Genomic DNA, 17,226 nt, shown 5'->3' with positions numbered 1-17,226 from the left:
AATTGTGGCTTCCAAGTTCCTTGCTCATTACGACCCGAATAAGCCACTGCGGCTTGAGTGCGATGCGTCATCAGTAGGCATTGGGGCCGTTTTGTCCCACCGTGTGAACGGTGTTGACTACCCCATCGGATTCCGGTCCAGGACACTCACAAAGGCAGAGCGTAACTACTCTCAGTTAGAAAAAGAAGCACTAGCACTGGTGTTCGGCGTCGCACGGTTCAAGGACTACTTGTATGGACATCGGTTCGTGTTAGTAACCGACCACAAGCCTCTTACTGGTTTATTCAATCCAGGCAAACCAATACCACCGATGGCGGCTGCGAGAATCCAGCGCTGGGCCTTGTTCCTTGGCAACTACAGCTACACATTGCAGTACCGCAAGGGCAGCGAGAATTCCAATGCAGACGCCCTCAGTCGCTTGCCATTGCCGGTTACGGAGCCGCGGGATGTCGCACCCGACGAGTACGTTTTGTATGCCCAGTGTCTTGAGGAAACGGCGGTCGGCGCCCGGGAGGTTGAACAAATGACAAACCGAGACGCCACTCTTCAACAGGTCAAAAGGTGGATTGCCGACGGATGGCCTCCGTATCTACCGCAGGATCTTGAGCATCTCCGGGCGTACTTCAACAGAAGAACAGAGCTAACCGTGAGCCACAATTTGGTGTACTGGGGACATCGCATTGTTCTACCTATGGCGGCGGCAAAGCGTTTGTTGGGGCTGCTCCATGAGACGCACCCTGGTATGACGTCCATGAAAAGCACGGCGAGAACGCTGTTTTGGTACCCGGGTCTGGATTCTGACATAGAGCGACTGGTCAAATCATGCTCTATTTGTGCACAGGCCGCTGCGATGCCACCGGCACAGATACCTTTGGCGTGGCCAGCAACCGGGGAAAGATGGAGCAGACTACACGCAGATTTCGCAGGCCCAATGGACGGACATATGGTATTGGTCGTCGTAGACTCTGAAACAAAATGGATAGAAGCAATTCCAATGAAAATTGCCACATCGCAAACAACGGTGGACGCACTACGGTCAATATTTGCACGCTTCGGCCTTCCAAAAACCTTCGTTTCAGATAACGGTCCACAATTTGTGGGCGCCGTTTTTCGCGAGTTTCTGGCACGAAACAACGTAAAGCAACTCACAACAGCCCCTTATCACCCACAATCGAATGGTTTAGCCGAAAGAGCTGTGCGCACGCTCAAGGAAGGGCTAAAGAAAAACCCTGGAAAAGACCTGGAAATGCGTATAGCTCGGTTTTTGTTCCGATATCGCCGAACGCCTGTTAAGCATGGCAAGTCGCCCGCGGAACACTTATTCGGCTACCAGATAAGAACAAAGATGGATTGCATCACGCCCGGTGAGAAGTCGGCAGAAAGCCAGCGAAGAGTAGGTGCGACTAAATTGGATGTGGGAGAACCGGTCTGGATGCGCAGTTTCGGAGCAGGTCGCAGGTGGATTCCAGGAGTAGTGCATGGTCAACAGGGCTCCAGGATGGTCTCCGTTGACTCGGAGCAAGGTCTTCAGCGGCGGCACTTGGACCAACTGAGACGTCGGACTGAATCAGAAGACAGAGCCCCTGGAGAAGTTGGCAAGCGGGAACCTGCGGACGACGCTCCGACCACGTCGCAAGATAGCCCAGAAGCGTCCGGGACGGAAACTGGCCCGCCTGGTTTGCGAAGATCAACCAGACAGCGACGGCCACCTGTACGCTTTCCTCTTTAAGGGGGGAGAGATGATGCGTCGTCGGCAAACCTTGGCTTGACCACGTGATCACAACGTCACCTCACCGGCGGGCTATAAAAGGGGCTGCCTGAATAAATCGTGCCTTCTTGTTGTGTCATTCCTGCGTGATGCTATATTGCACTAACCACCAAGTCAAATCAGGTGAATACGGGCCACCTCGTGGGCGGGTAGAAGTATTCGGGTGGTTTAAAAGTTGAAAGGAATGACCCGAAAAGCTCCCTTGGATGTGGGAACCCCTTGAGGAATCCGATGGGTAACCCCACGCAGTGTGTGCGCCGTTGAAGTCACCACCAACTAGAATAGGGATACCCGAGTTGGTAGAACGTAGACAACGAACCCATCCCAGATTGGGAGGTGCGGAGCCAGGACGACTATAAAAAGAAACTAGAATAAGGGGTGTGCGTGCAGGTTTTACGAGAAGGGCGACAACCTCTTGACGTGTGTTGCACCACCGTGAAAGGTCGAGCGGCGTGTGCGGAACTGAACTGTGAATATAAATTGCAGATTTACCTGGGCTTAGGAAGGAGGCGGTGCCACGGCGACCAGGGATAGAGGGTGAATGGTATGCGCAGAAACCTGAAAGGCGTGGGAGTGCATTATGCTCTTGCAGTAGGAACGCCCATGCCCTCAGCTTTCCGTCGCGAAGGCGGATGTTCACTTCAGAGGCCTTATTAGCGAATCCTCGACAGTTCCACTGCACCACCACCGATGATGATGCGCTATCCATGACGAGGCCGAAGAGCTTCCACGATGAGGGATGTCACCTGCTTCATCAGCGCTAATATCTTATCCACTCTCTGGGTAGTCACGGCTAACAGGTGGTCGGCACCTGATTGTGGGCCAGTGCTTACCCTAGGTGATTCCTCTGATGATTGTTCCCGAGTTATGAAAATTCTTCGAGAGGATTGAGAAGGACGCTGTTCCCGGCGCTGGGTGAGTTCGCCTAGTCGGCGGCGAGCCTTCGCGATTGCATTGTCTAAAGCTGTGTCTTCATCTGTGGTATCCACATGTGATGGATGCACTGGACGGTTTGGCGTACCATTTGATACGGGAAGTTGAGCCGCTTGTGCATATGTACGCTGGCGAGGAGACGTATGGTGAGCAGCAGGCTCAGAGAAAGGAAGTTCAGGGAAGTTGTTGTCGTCACATGCGAGAGCTGCAAAGCGATTACTTGTAGGAACATCCATTTTTGCAGGCGACTTGTGAAACTTCTTAACTTGCTTCTTCTTTGGACAAGCGGGGGAGCGAATGTCATGGTCAGGCGATTTGCACAGGGCACAATGAGCTGTTGGTTCATTCATGTCGGCCACAGCTGCTGGATTAGGGCAGGTACTTTGCATATGTCCTTCTTTGTGGCAGTGATAGCAAAAAATACGACGAGGTCGGAAGGGCTGTGGTTTGACGATCGCACCGTAGTAGGTAAGGTACTTCGGAAGAGTCAACGGGCCTTGCAGGATGAGCAGGTATGATCCCCGGCGATCCATAGGCCGTGCTTGCAGTACAACATGAGTTGAGCAGCGAATATTTGCGCGCACCTCCTCGGGAGGGCTCGTGCTGTCGACATGATAAACCATGCAGCGGAGTGTGTCAGGATCAGATGCAAAATATATTTGCACCGGGACATGCTTGCTGTCATCCAGGGGGATCCGCGTAAGTGCGCAAAGTTTCTGGGCGTCCATCAAGGATGACGAGTTTACCGTGATGGTGTTCGATGGGCGATGGACGACAAACCCGCAGTAGTTCGAAGAGCCAAGGGCATCGTCAATTGTGGCTTGAACATTCCGGGCAGGGATGGCAGTCATATCAAAGCGCAATGTAGGCTTGATGGTAACGCGGAACGAGTTCGCAGCAGGCGGAAGAGAGCCTTGACTCACGGGAGGCATCTGTGGAGGAGGCTCAGACGCTGGTGACGGCCCTTGGTGGGAATACTGAACTGGCGCGACGGGCACAGTTTCTTGAGGGAGTGCCACGGGCACGGAGGCGGTAGAGCAGTCCATGTCACAGGCCAAAGTCGTAGCATCGGAAGACGGCGCAGGCTGGAGGCCCAGAGGCGCTGACGATTGCGTGGACGTGGAGGCTGCGTCCGGTGGCAACACAGCGGGCATCCGCGTAGCCGTCGTCGACAACGCAAAATCCATGCAGACGCGTAGCGCGGCCTCGCTCGGCAGCGCCGAGCTAAGCCTAGCTTGCCCCTGAGGGTTCCGGTTGGGTTTTCTCACTTGAGAATGCGCCCGCCGTGCCGAGAATTTCTCCGCAGGGGCGTCGTCAGCATTCGGTCTCACGGGGGGCACTGTCCGACCCACACCACACGCGAGAACACAGCGAAAAGCGAAAACACAAACCTAGAAGCAGACACGTAGCCACCCACTAGGTCTTCGTGGGCTGTTATGCTGCAGTGCAGTAGTGATGTGCCCTCTGTTGCGTCCATTCTCGTGCTTTTGTTTGGGCGTGTCGTATTCTAAATTTTGTTGATCTAAGATTGTTTTCTTCATGGTTTTTGCATAGTTCGTATACCTATAATATTGCCTCACTGTAATAGGTAAATACCATGTTTAGAAAAAAGCGGTGATAACGTAGTCCTATATAGAGGTGGCGAGCTAAGTTGACCTGCTTGCACCGGCCTCGGTTCGAGACGCACATCTGCATAAATTTTATATACCGCAGTTTTATTTCTTATTAATTTCTTAAATTTCTATTTTCTACCAAACCCGGCGCGAGAGACTGGCGATTTAGCGCGCGGTTTTTATGCTACGACTATGTCGCAGTGCTCTAATAAGATATCCAGCGAAGCTAAACTGTTCGCGTCAGCATGAATTCGAAACCCACTTCTGAAGAAAATTATTTTTCTTTCTGTCCTGACGATGTAGGCAGGGCCGATAACCTCTCGAAGTCGCGTGGGTTTTGGCTCCGTTTCCCCTGGACGGAAGCCGGATTTTCTGACTGATGAGCCAAATAATGACCAGGGTTTACAGCGCAGGCAGGCAAACACAGGAAGGAACGAAGTGACCAAACAGAGCGCTAACAACCCAGGCAGTTTCTTGACCAATTAGTCGCTTATATATTACATCAGTTGCTCATATCAACTAAACAAACTGGCAGGATAACGTCGCAAGAAATCAAAACAAGTAAAATTCCGTCATCGCACAAAGTGAAGGCATGAAACTAGTTCTCTTACAGCGCGAGATATTTCAGCTCTCTTTTTGACAGCAAAATTGAGGAGTCGCTGACACACGACCTGCTGGACTTCGCAATCTCATTCGCTTCGGTGATCTCTCTTCCTAGCGGCGTCGTACGTCTGCGCATCACTACTGCATTATCTAGCCTAGGAGCACAACTACTGCCTTTCATAACGTGTTCGAGCATTTTATGGCCGGAATTATTTCTAACATCATTTTAGTGCTCCATTAACCTCTTATTTAGGCACCGCACAGTTTGACCAATATATCGCTTACCACAAGTCAGCGGTATGGAGCATACGACGTTCTTCGAACATCCTACGAAGTGCTTTTGGTGCCGTTTTGAACAGGGTACATGCGTCTTCCGCATTCACTCTCTTTCAACTTCTGGAGAGTTTGTCAGGTGCGCAGTAAACCACATTGACACCAGACCTGCCCCGATCTTTTCAAGTTTTTGCCAAATCTCGTGAAGGTACGGATAACTTCCACCTTCTTTTCATCCGTTTGATCGGGCCGCCCGCTTACTCGTTTCTTCAGCAGGTCTTCGGCAACTGCCTTCAACAAGGATGGCTTGTAGCCTGCGCTTGAGAGGCGCGCACTTGACCCTTGAAGCTGCATTCTACAAAATGGGGGCAGCACTTGTTCAAAGCGCTTGTGAGGCACGATTTTGCGATGTCTCTTTTAACCAACTTGGAGTGTGCCGAGATGTAAGGGAGCAGAGGTTTGGTGCCCCTTGGTTTGAAGGCCCAACAGACACGTCTACTTGAAAAGGGAAATCCTAGATCTAAAAACCTGATTAAATCTTTTCCCGGTAATTCGTGCGTCAGCTCTAATGGTGCTAGGCACTCGAAAACATGTTTGATGCTTGGTCACACATGCAGAAAACGATTCCTTGCCACACTCCACAAAAACAAGAAAGTCATCAACGATTCTCAAAACTTGTAAAACGGTGGTGTCACGAAAGCGGGCATGCAGCAACCTGTCACATGCTGACAAAAAGGTGTCAATTAGGCATGGTGCTAGGCAAGAGCTAATGCAGATTCCTAGCTTTTGAATTATTGTGACATCATTCCATTGAGCATACGTCAACCTCAGGTACATTGTTAGTAGTTAAATGAAGTTGGCGACCGATAATCCACAATGATTTTGGAAGACAATAGCACCGTGTCTGTCAATGCAATCGCGGACGTTCGTCAAAAGAGATTCGTGGGGAATAGAATAATACAGGTCTTCGATATCAACTGAAAATGCTGAGAAATGCTTATGGCTATGGCTTTCTAAAGACTAAATTACTTCTTCAGAGTTTTTCACCCTGTAGGGGTTTTTTCTACTCAAAACCCTCAAATTTTCTTCTAGCAACCCGGCTACTGAGTGTTGCCAGGAGCCCCGTTCCAAAACAATGGCTCTAAACGGGCATGCATCCTTTTGAGTCTTCGCGCTGGCAAATATTTCCAAGGCCCATTTTTCTCCGTTGTCAACAAGTCTTCGTAGCTTGTCTTAACTTTAGCTTGTCATAGCTTTAGTCTTAAGTTCCTGCAACAAGTTTCTTGCACTTCGTTTCTTCCTGTGTTTGTCTGCGCTGTAAACTCACGTTAGTATACACCAACTAGCCTGCAAAAACGTTCTCGCGAGCCATATAGTGCTTTCGCCTTAAAAAGCAGACTTACTTAAGCGTGGACTGAATAAAGAGCGCTTAACGCAGGTAGACACGTGCCGAAGGCAACTGTAGGTTTTCTGGACAACGCGAAACTTCTCGCGACGTAGTACGCGCCTGAGGCATCAAACGAATACGGCCAAGAGCTCGTTTTAATTCACTGCTTTCTGTTAAGGCGGACTAAAAAACAATACACAATCGTAAACGCGACCTACAGTATTCTCGATGGTGTCACCGGCCTGATTCAAAAATTTAAACGCCACCTAAGTGCTCAACTGAATCCATAACAAAGCCGACGCCGCGGCTCAGTCGCTATGTCGCTCCGCTGCTGACCCAGAAGACGCGGGTTCGATCCCGGCCGCGACGGTCGAATTTCGATTAAGGCGATATTCTAGAGGCCCGTGTACTGGCGACGTCAGTGCACGTTAAAGAACCCCAGGTGGCCGAAATTTCCGAAGCCCTTTCCTACAGCGTCCCTCATAGCCTGAGTCGCTTTGGGACGTTAAATACCAATAAACCAAACCAATCCATAGCAACAGGCTCCATTTACAGCTGCGCTCTGCCATTGGCGCTTAAGAGAAAAACCGTACATTGTGCAGCGCTTTCAGATGCAAGCAAGTGCGTCTGAGACAGAAGTACAATCGAATGCAATCATTAAACCGGCAAGACGCATTACAGGAAATAGTGCTTCGTGCCACCGATATGCATTAAAGATGTGAATGGTATTATAATGACAAGACAGAGGTGAAAGTTCACATGTTAACTTTGGACGCTTTGTGCAAGCTGCCGCAGAAGGCCCATTTTCTTAGCCGTACCAATAGTCTTATGCAGTTAGGAGGCCACGCTACAAGTGGACAAGGCAGGCGTGACGTCCTTAGTTTCGTGAACACGGACATACGTGCCTAAGGAAGGTAGATATTTTATGCACAGACGCCAGCATGCACTCTGCAATCCCCTCTCAGTTCTCCCAGTCAGTGGTTTTTCTATCCGCATGGGCTAGCTTGCAAGCAGACCACTCGGGACACCCTCCCTGGATTGATGGCTGCGCTGTGCCACACAGCACGCAACCGTTTTAGCTCATCAGGCCAGGAGAAACAAGCTCGACGTACAATCGGATACAGAACGAGCTCCTGCTCAACTGCGGGATTATTGCAGGTGCTACGCGTCCAACACTGCGGTCCTAAGCGTCCTGCACGCCGAACAGTTAAGTGTAAGCAAGAGGGAATAGACGTGGTAGAAACACTCTTGTCACAAATTTGTAGTGTACTGATATCGGTAAAATAATTTTTTAAGGAAAGTTAATCGCGCAATAACTGTCTCAATTCTCGGTGGACGCATCTAACACGCCGCATAGTAGTGTAGAAAGGAAAGAGTGAAATGAGAAAGAAGTGCCGTGGTGCAGGAATTTGGTGCAATTTCGACCACCTGTGGATATTTTAAAGTCACTGACATGCCACAACACGCGGGCATCGTTTGCGACTAGCCTCCAGCAAAACGCGGCCGCCCTGGCCGGGTTCGAGCCCAGGTGCTCGGCTCTGTACCTGAGCGCTCTAACCACTCAGACAACGAGGCGGGTATCAGGGTTGTAACCATGTCTACGTGTCGAGGGTGCCCCGCCTTCCTTCACCGTTCGGGAGGCTCGCTTGTTTAGGGCTCTTCGCATCGGAGCACACCGCTTCCTTCATTGTCCAGCATCACCGGACGTGCGAATTCGGTGAACAGCGCGCCTTGCTCTGCACTTGTTACCAGGTCACTTACAGCCGACTCGCCTACGCCAATGCCCGCCGGTTTCAAAGAAGGCGCTATTAGAACCCGCTGCTTAGGCAGATTAGGGGGAGACAAAAGAGCGGCTGACTGCTCGGACGACCAGAAGAGGAAACGCGGCCGCGGGGTATACTTTGTGCTGAATCCTTATTAAGCAGTAGCTTACCCCGTGTAGTTTTTTTTTTTACATTTCGATATAATAAAACAAACTTTGAACTGTAATATTTAACAATGAATTTGAAAAACAAATTTCCGCGCTCACAAGCTCAAAACGTGATAAAAAAACATTATCTTTCCCCGCAACCCGGGATGCCTCCTGTCATTAATCGGTAATTTCCAATTTGTATGCAGGTACCCAACACAGCTTTTCCGCGCCCTGAATTTTTGAACCAAGTTTTCGAGTTTTGCTTTCCACGTGCGCGCAGTGAGAAACACCGACTTTTGCGTAGGCCCTTAGCTCCCAGATAGATAATTACGCTGTTTAAAAAGCGAATATTCTATTTCCGGAAAAAACAGAGCAAAAAATATACAGCCTGCATGATACCAATGTCAATTTGGCGCAGGTTGGCCTATGCATATCTCTAACACCATAAATACATTACACAAGTGGAATGAAACAATGAACTTTGTGATATTTTTAAGCGCTCTTATCCTATGTGCGGTCTTGGTTGCCATAACGTCTTCAAATAAAATAACAAGTTCAAACTTAGTATGCAAATTCTTTCGTCTAGACATTTTTAATGTTTTTTTACTATTGCGGTTTGTCAATGTGTGCAGAATGAACCGTCTATAGCATTTCTTCCTCTTTTTGGATCAAAGATTGCTGTCAGCAGAGAATTTAGTCACATGTGAACAAAGCTTAGCCCTAGCTCCATCCGGGTGTCATGCTTCTATCATGCATGCTTTAAAAACTATTGCAACAGACGTAAATAATAGCAAATTTAGCAGTCATGTACAGCGCGAGCCAGCATTTTTTTAAATCTGAAATTCCTGTCCAAAATAGTCTCATTTCTTGCGGTCCATGGAGCCAGAAGGCGAACGGTTGTGTTTGAAGATTTTTTTGTTTAGATGGATTTATTCAGATAAGTAGTAAGCAGTTGTTAACGCCATAGATTCAAAGTTCCTGTTGAGCGGAAACCCTGTGTAGTTGGCGTCCTCGCCGGTGTGTGCTGAAAAGCCGGATTTGTCGAAAGGACCGTTACGTCAGACATGAAGCTGCAAGGTAAAACGTGAATGCAAAATGGATACCTGATCCTTACAAGGTCGCAACGCGACCTACACATCGTTAGGACATTTAATTACATAAAGCAAGATAATTATGGTGAAAAGAAGACACAGGTTATTAGTCGGGAATCGAACCCCGACCCGTTGGTTGCAAATAAGACACGCTACTCCCACAAAGCCAAGCTGGTACGTTCGCAGCACTTTTTCAATGCGGCGTTTTATATTGCCGTAAATCTGCGTCCTGTGTTCATTCCTCAAAGCTGCCAGCTCGCTGCTTTTTCGGTTTGTTTGTGATGCAAGAGGCGATCAGATTTATCTAGATTGGTCGCATCCAGGTGGAGGTCAGCTGATTCGACGTTGTTCAAGAATGTTGTGGTAACTTTGCACTTCATATCTCGGGAGTTCGCTTTCAGCTTGAAATTGAGCACGGCCGTGAACAGCGTGCATTCTGTTCGACGACCACCAAGCCTGCTTGTTGCTACGCCGCCGCCAAGTCATTCGCCTCTTTCTGGGCACAAGTCAGCCTAATAAAAAGTTTTGTTTGAAAACAATTTCTTGAGCGCTAGACTGCCGTCACTTCTACGCGATATCTGGTGGATGTGCTGGGTTTCAATCGCAGTGCCTGTCGAACCTTCGCCTTGAACTTTAGAGCACCTAAAAAGGCTTCGAACAATACTAGAGGCAATCAAGTCGCCCGGTCTTGAAAGCAGAGAAGTGCCACTTTGCCTATGAAGAGCTGCTGTTTCTACGCCACATCGTTTGCAAGTAGGTAGTGCGTCCAGACCCCCCGAAAACGGCTCCTATCGCACAATTACCACCGCCGGCCGATAAGAAAGCTGCGCGCAGATTCATCGACTGTGCCCATATTACCGTAGATTTGTCAAGAACTTTTCGCGTGTCGCAAAACCTCTTACCCCTCTGATCTTTGACAAAGGCAGACGTACCATTTAAACAGGAAGCGCCACAAGCAGAAGCCTTCAGGTGTCTTCAGCGTCGTTTAGGGTCCCCACCGATCCTTGGGCACTTTGATGGAAACGACGACACTGAAATTTATACCGACGCAAGCAGCGTAGGCTGAGGCGCTGTCCTCGTTCAGAAAACCGACGTAATGGAGAAAGCAATCGCATACGCTAGCCGTTTTCTGTCCAAGGCTGAGGCTAACTATTCGGCAACTGAGAAGGAGTGCCTTGCCATCATCTGGGCTACTTCAAAATTCCGCCCCTACCTGTACGGACGACCGCACAAGGTAGTCAGCGATCACAACGCTCTAAACTGGCTTGTCAGTTTGAAGGAGCCCTTCATCCACCTCGCTCGATGGAGCCTGCGTCTCCAAGAGTTTGACGTCACCGTTGTTTACAAGTCCGTACGCAAGCACTCTCAGGCCACCTGCCTATCACATTGGACATCTTTACAAGCTATAATTTCACCTCGCATATTTTATACTCATACATTCTTCACTCAGTGCACTTTGTTAGCCCAAATGTCGGACGCTTCAATTCATCTTTTTATATGTAACATCATTACTCGACGGTGCGTCTTAGTACACATTTAATGGCGGCATTTTATCTTCTCTTTTTATTTGTTTTAGTTTAACCTTTTCGCTCCGCTCTCCTCCTGCCTTTATCTCGCAAATTCCCTTCCCTACGCAGAGTTTCATGCCAGGGATTTTTTGAACGCTGGCTAAATTCCGTTTCCTTTTTTCATTAAAGGGCATCTCTCTCTCTACCTAGATGCACCACCGCCGGACGATGATCAGGACGAGTTCCTAGCACCCATCAGTTCAAGCTCCTTTGCACAGCAGCAACGCTCTTACTTACATTTACAACGCCTCATCGAGTACTTTATGGGAAAGATTTCTTCACCCCCCACCCTCGTGCAAGCGAAGATTAGAGAGTTTTAGTTTCACGTACGTAGAGCTCTTACGCGTGACCAATGCGCATGCGCAGAACGCAAACCGTGTGCGCGAGTCTCACGTACGTACGTGAGATTCGTATTTTTACGGTGCGGTCTTTGCGTTGCTTGCGTACGTTGCGTTGACTAACATGGCGGCGCCCTACCCGCCGCTTCACAGCGATAACAGCTTCGTCGCTAATCCCTTGACGCGATACCGTGTTCTAAACTGTTGTATTCGCCTTCGATTTGCCCAGTGTAACCCTCGCATAAGGTTTCAAGCGACAGATAGCTTTTGTTTTCCAAACAGAAGGGCGATTTTTCAGCTGTTAAGCCTGACGAAGTAGCGTTGGTCGTCGTCATAACAACAGTCTCGCGAGATCTGGAACTGACAGAGCCCCAAACCAGCCAAACCGCCAAACACGAGGACAGACAGACATGGCTTGGCTTAAAGACTTGTCTTGGATGATTTAGACGACAAACAGTGTCTGTGTTTCTTAGTAGATGGCGCTAGGGCTAACGCACGGCGTGCGTCGCGTACGTGTAACTATAAAGGTTTCAAACGACCTGCGTGCAGGCTACGTGGACTTCTCACGTTTGCGTACGTGAACCCTCTACGTGCGTGAAACTAAAACTCTCTATTGTCTTTTTTCTGCGTACAGAATGATGCCCTCGTGAAGAATTTAATTTATAATTTGTTTTTAAATAGTTTTTGGGGAAAGGAACTGGCGCAGTATCTGTCTTACAAATCGGCGGACACCTGATCCGTACCCTAAGGGAAGAGAGAAAGGGGGAGTGAAAAAAGAAAGGAAGAGGCGCCGTAGTGGACGCCTCCGGAATAATTTCGACCACCTGGGGATCTTTAACGTGCACTAACATGGCACTGCAAACGGGCGTTTTAGCGTTTCGCCTCCATCGAAGCGTAGCCACCGTGGGCGGGTTCGAACCCGGGAACTCCGGATCAGTAGCCGAGCGCCCTAACCACTGAGCCACCGCGGCGGGGTGGCACTGTCGGCGGGGTGGCGAAGAATAAAGCTGCAAGCAAAACAGCTTACCTCCTTGTTTTGCCTGCCTGTCTTCGCGAAGAAGTTCTACAGACCACTCGACAAGCCGACAGCATGGCATCTCGGGTTTTCTCGAACCCTCCGCCGAATTCAAGACAAACTTTACTGGCCCCGACTGTCCTCCGATTTCACACAGTATGTGATTACTGCCGAGATGGTCAGCGACGTAAGACCCCTTCCTCCCGAGCAGCAGGATCTCTGAACCCTATTCAACTCCTTTCAAGGCCCTTCCAGCAGATCGGTATGGACCTGCTTGGTCCTTTACCAAAATCAACATGTGGTATAAGTGGATCATAATAGCAAACACACTACCTCACACGCTAAGATGAGGCTAAAGCCCTACCGAACGAAACAGCCGCAGAAGTCGCCAAGTTTTTCAACGAGTGCATTCATTTGCGACACAGCAGCCCCAATGTGCTCATGATGGACAGAGGAACAGCGTTTTTCGCGGAACTGCCGCAGGCCATCCTGCTCTATAGCAAAAGCCACCGGAGAACAACTGCGTACCATCCGTAGACGAACAGACCCGCGAAGCGCCTGAACAAAACCATCGCTAACATGCCCGCCATGTATGTCGATGCCGAACGGAAGACTTGAGACGCTATCTTGCCTTACATTGTGTTCCCCTACAACACCGCAGGGTAGGAGACCACCCAGATGACGCCTTTTAGGCTCGTCCATGGCAGGGAGGCAATGACCACGCTAGACGCCATGCTGCCCAACGTTACCGAAGAAGTGAACGTCGACGTCGCCGCCTACCTTCAATCAAATACATCAATAGCATTTGGGACGGAGAGACTCCTCTTCCTCTCGATTGGAAATCGGCTCTCGTGACCTTCATTCCGAAGGCCGGCAAACCTATCGATGTGGAGAACCTTCGCCCCATCTCTCTGACGTCTTGTGTCGGCAAGCTGATGGAGACGATGGTGCGCGACAGACTCTCCGATTATCTCGAAACACAGCACATTTTCGCGGACACCATGTTCGGTTTTCGTTCTCACAAGTCAGCACAGGATATACTTCTGCAGCTCCACCACGACATCTTAGATCCTGTCGAATGTCCCCAAAACGACAAGGTGGTCCTGGCCTTGGATCTTAAAGGCGCATTCGACAACGTCAAACATTCAGTAATCCTGGACCACCTCAGTAACACCAACTGTGGCCACAAAACATTCCATTACATAAGTCAATTTCTTACAGACCGTCAAGCCTATATACGCATACAAGATGCGGAACACGGGCCATACACCATCGGCTCGAGGGGAACACCTCAAGGCGCGGTCCTGTCTCCCCTGCTCTTCAATTTGGCAATGCTTCGCCTTCCCTCCAAATTGTCTTCTCTGCCCGGGATACATCACGCTCTTTATGCGGATGACATTACAATCTGGGCCACGCAAGGCAACCTGGGCCACATGGAGTCCTGCCTGCAAGCAGCAGCGACCCTAGTCGACGACTACGCGGCCTACTGCGGACTCCAGTGCGCCCCAGCTAAATCAGAATTTGTGCACTTACGTCCCTCCCCCCGGGACACAACTCCGCTTCGCATCAGTCTCCCCTCGGGACCGATCCGGGAGGCCAAGGAGATCCGCGTCCTTGGCCTCTTCATACACCACCAACGCAGAGTCGACACCACCATAGCCAAACTTCGCACGGTGGGAGACCAGGTGGGCCGAATGGTCCGCCGGGTCTCAAACAAGCGGGGCGGATTACGAAGCAAGGATGCACTGCGGCTTGCCCATGCTTTCGTAACGAGTAGAATCCTCTACTCAACTCCCTACTTGCACCTGCGCAAACATGATGATGACCAACTGGAGGTCATCCTGCGGAAAGTCATCAAGCGGGCTCTCGATCTTCCGATCGCCACGTCCAACCAGAGGCTTCTGGCCTTGGGCGTGGTGAACACATTTCGGGAGCTTCGAGAGGCCCACTTATGCAACCAATACACGCGTCTTGCACAGACCACATCCGGTCGCCGCCTCTTGGACCGGCTACACATCAAACACGACTACCACATTGAGGAAAGGGAGAGAGTGCCAGAACCCTGGAGACGCGCCCTCCGGGTCCGACCCCTTCCCCGCAACATGTCCAGTGAAGACCATAGCGGTCGTCGCCAGGCGCGCGCGGAAGCGTTGGCGCGATACTATGGTAACCAAGAACATGTGTATTACGTAGACGTTGCCGGCCCACACCACGGGGGGTGGTACACGGCCGCAGTCGTACAAAACACAAACACAGCTAACGGGCTCACTTTCAAAGCCTACAGCGCAACACACGCGGAGGAGATTGCCATTGCTCTGGCTCTCACGAATCCCAAGTCAAAACACATCATCACCGACTCGCGAGGGGCCTGTCGGAACTACGAGTTGGGCTGGGCTCCCCCGCTTGCCTGGCGCATACTGGAATATCGCTGTCGATCTGAAGATCCAACTCCACGCAACCTGATTTGTGCCCCCGGTCACCAGGGCCTCCAGGGAAACGAACAGGCCGATCAGGCCGCCCGCGCACTCTCTCCCCGGGCTATCTCCCTGTCCTTGGAAGGGTACTCCCAATCAGATAATCTGGCCATTACATTCAAACAAATCACCGATTACTACAAGGAGGAGCACCGGCGCTACCCGGCCCCTTGTAAGGGTCTGGATCGCGCTGACGAGCGCCTCCTCATCAAAATTCTCACTAACACTGTACTGTGCCCGGCGGTGCTTAAACACTTCAATACATCCTTTGATGGCACGTGCCAGTTCTGTGGGGAGGTGTCTGACACCTTCCACATGGTTTGGGCGTGTCAATCTAACCCATCTATCCCCCCCAACCCCAACCCCACCAGAGAGGACTGGGAGGCGGCCCTGCTCGGCTGTCAAGACCTGAAGAGCCAAAAGGCCTTGGTTCAACGGACGCGGGCGGCGTTGCTTGCCAATGGGGCCCCGGAATAGGGGCTCCACCTAGTATTGTGAGGGGAAAGGGCCAATAGGGTCCTACCCCAATCACCTTTCTGTAAAAAATTTATTGCTTATAAATGTTTTTCACCACCACCACCTACCTTCAAAGCGCATAAGAAGCCCGAAGACTTGCCCGATTACGGATTACAGAAAGCAGCGGACCAGCGCCAGACGCTACAGCCTACGGAGACGCAAAGTAGAATATAACCTACGAGACCGAGACTGCGTTTGGACGCCCATTCGGCGCCGGAGACTGAGTGACAAACTTTTGCGCCGCTATTTCGGCCGTACAAGGTTCTTCGTCGACTATGTGGACTCGACTATGAAGTCGTCCCTGGCGAATTGACTTCATTCCAGCGACACCGAGTACGACAAGGAGTTGTCCATGATATCCGACTAAAGCCCTAAAGAAAAAATTGGTTCTTGGGGAAACGAAATGGCGCAGTAGCTGTTTCGCATGTCGACCGACACCTGATGCGAGCCGTAACAGAAGACATAAAGAAGGGACTATGAGAAGAAAGGCAGAAAAAAGTGGGAAGTGGCTTAGTTCTGGTTAAGCCTGGATATACAAGAGAAAAGCTTCAGTTATGTTTGGTTTAATGTCATGGTTATGCTTGGTAGCTTAGCTTTGGCTTTATCATTTTTTCTCTGTTGTGCAGCCAGCTCCCAAGCTAGTACTTCTGGATCGGACGAACTTAGTTTCTCAGCTTTTCTACGTAGTCTAGCAGAAGCCGCACTCCCCTTCCCTTCAATGTAGAGTGCGCATGCCTATTCTGTGGCAAGCGCATTATATAGCCTCCTTGCGCATGCACATTACGCAAATGTGCAGTAGCGCGCGGCTGCGCCGAAAGGTCAGGCAACGGCTGCCGCAGCAGTGAGGAGCGACAACCTGCGCGGCGCGTGACGCCACTCGTTTTCGCGCATGCGCATATCTCACGAGTTCGGCGCACGCGAAGCTCGGCTCAGACCCGCGTAGTGAAGCTTTTCGCTTCAAAGACGGAGTCGGCGGCGGCCACTTGCGCCGTGCATGGCGTAACTCGTGCTCCGACATAAGCCGGCTCACGCGAAGCGCGATGTTTTCTAGCGTAGTGAAGCTTTTTGCTTCAAAACCAAAGCATTCTTCAGGCATCCACTGAGTGAGACTTCGTATTTCTTGAAAAACAATTATTCATTTATGTTAAAGATCCCCAGGTGGTCGAAATTATTCCGAAGCACTTTAAACAGCACCTCTTTCTTCCTTTCTTCTTTCATTCCCTCCTTAATGCCTTCCCTTACGGCGCGGTTCAGGTTTCCGCCAATATATGAGACAGATACTGCGCCATTTTCTTTCCACAAAAACAATTATTATTAATGTTATCTACCGGTGGCTCAGTGGTTACGCGCTCGGCTAATTATCCGGAGTACCCGTGTTCGAACCAGGCTGCGAGGGCCGCGTTTCGATGGAGGTGAAGCGCAATAGGCGCCCGTATGATGTTGGATGTAAGTGCATGTTAAACATCCGCAGGTGGTCGAAACTATTCCGCAGCCCTCAACTACGTCACCTCTTTCTCTCTTTCTTCTTTAACTCCCTCCTTTTAAAGCGAAAGCTTTACTGGCCGCGAACTTGCGATTTCGTCGTGGCGGTGCTACGAGGAGGCACATGACGTCCCGACACGCGCCTCGCCGGGGATATTTCTCTCTCTCTTTCTCTCTCGCTCCCTAGTCACTACTGCGCATGCGCCACTAGAAGCACCAAGCCACAGGGGTCCCGCCTCTGCGCCGCGCCTTT

Source organism: Amblyomma americanum, chromosome 5 (genome assembly GCF_052857255.1).
Source record: "Amblyomma americanum isolate KBUSLIRL-KWMA chromosome 5, ASM5285725v1, whole genome shotgun sequence".
NCBI classification, from domain to species: domain Eukaryota; kingdom Metazoa; phylum Arthropoda; class Arachnida; order Ixodida; family Ixodidae; genus Amblyomma; species Amblyomma americanum.
Note: the sequence above shows the minus strand (reverse complement) of the source record.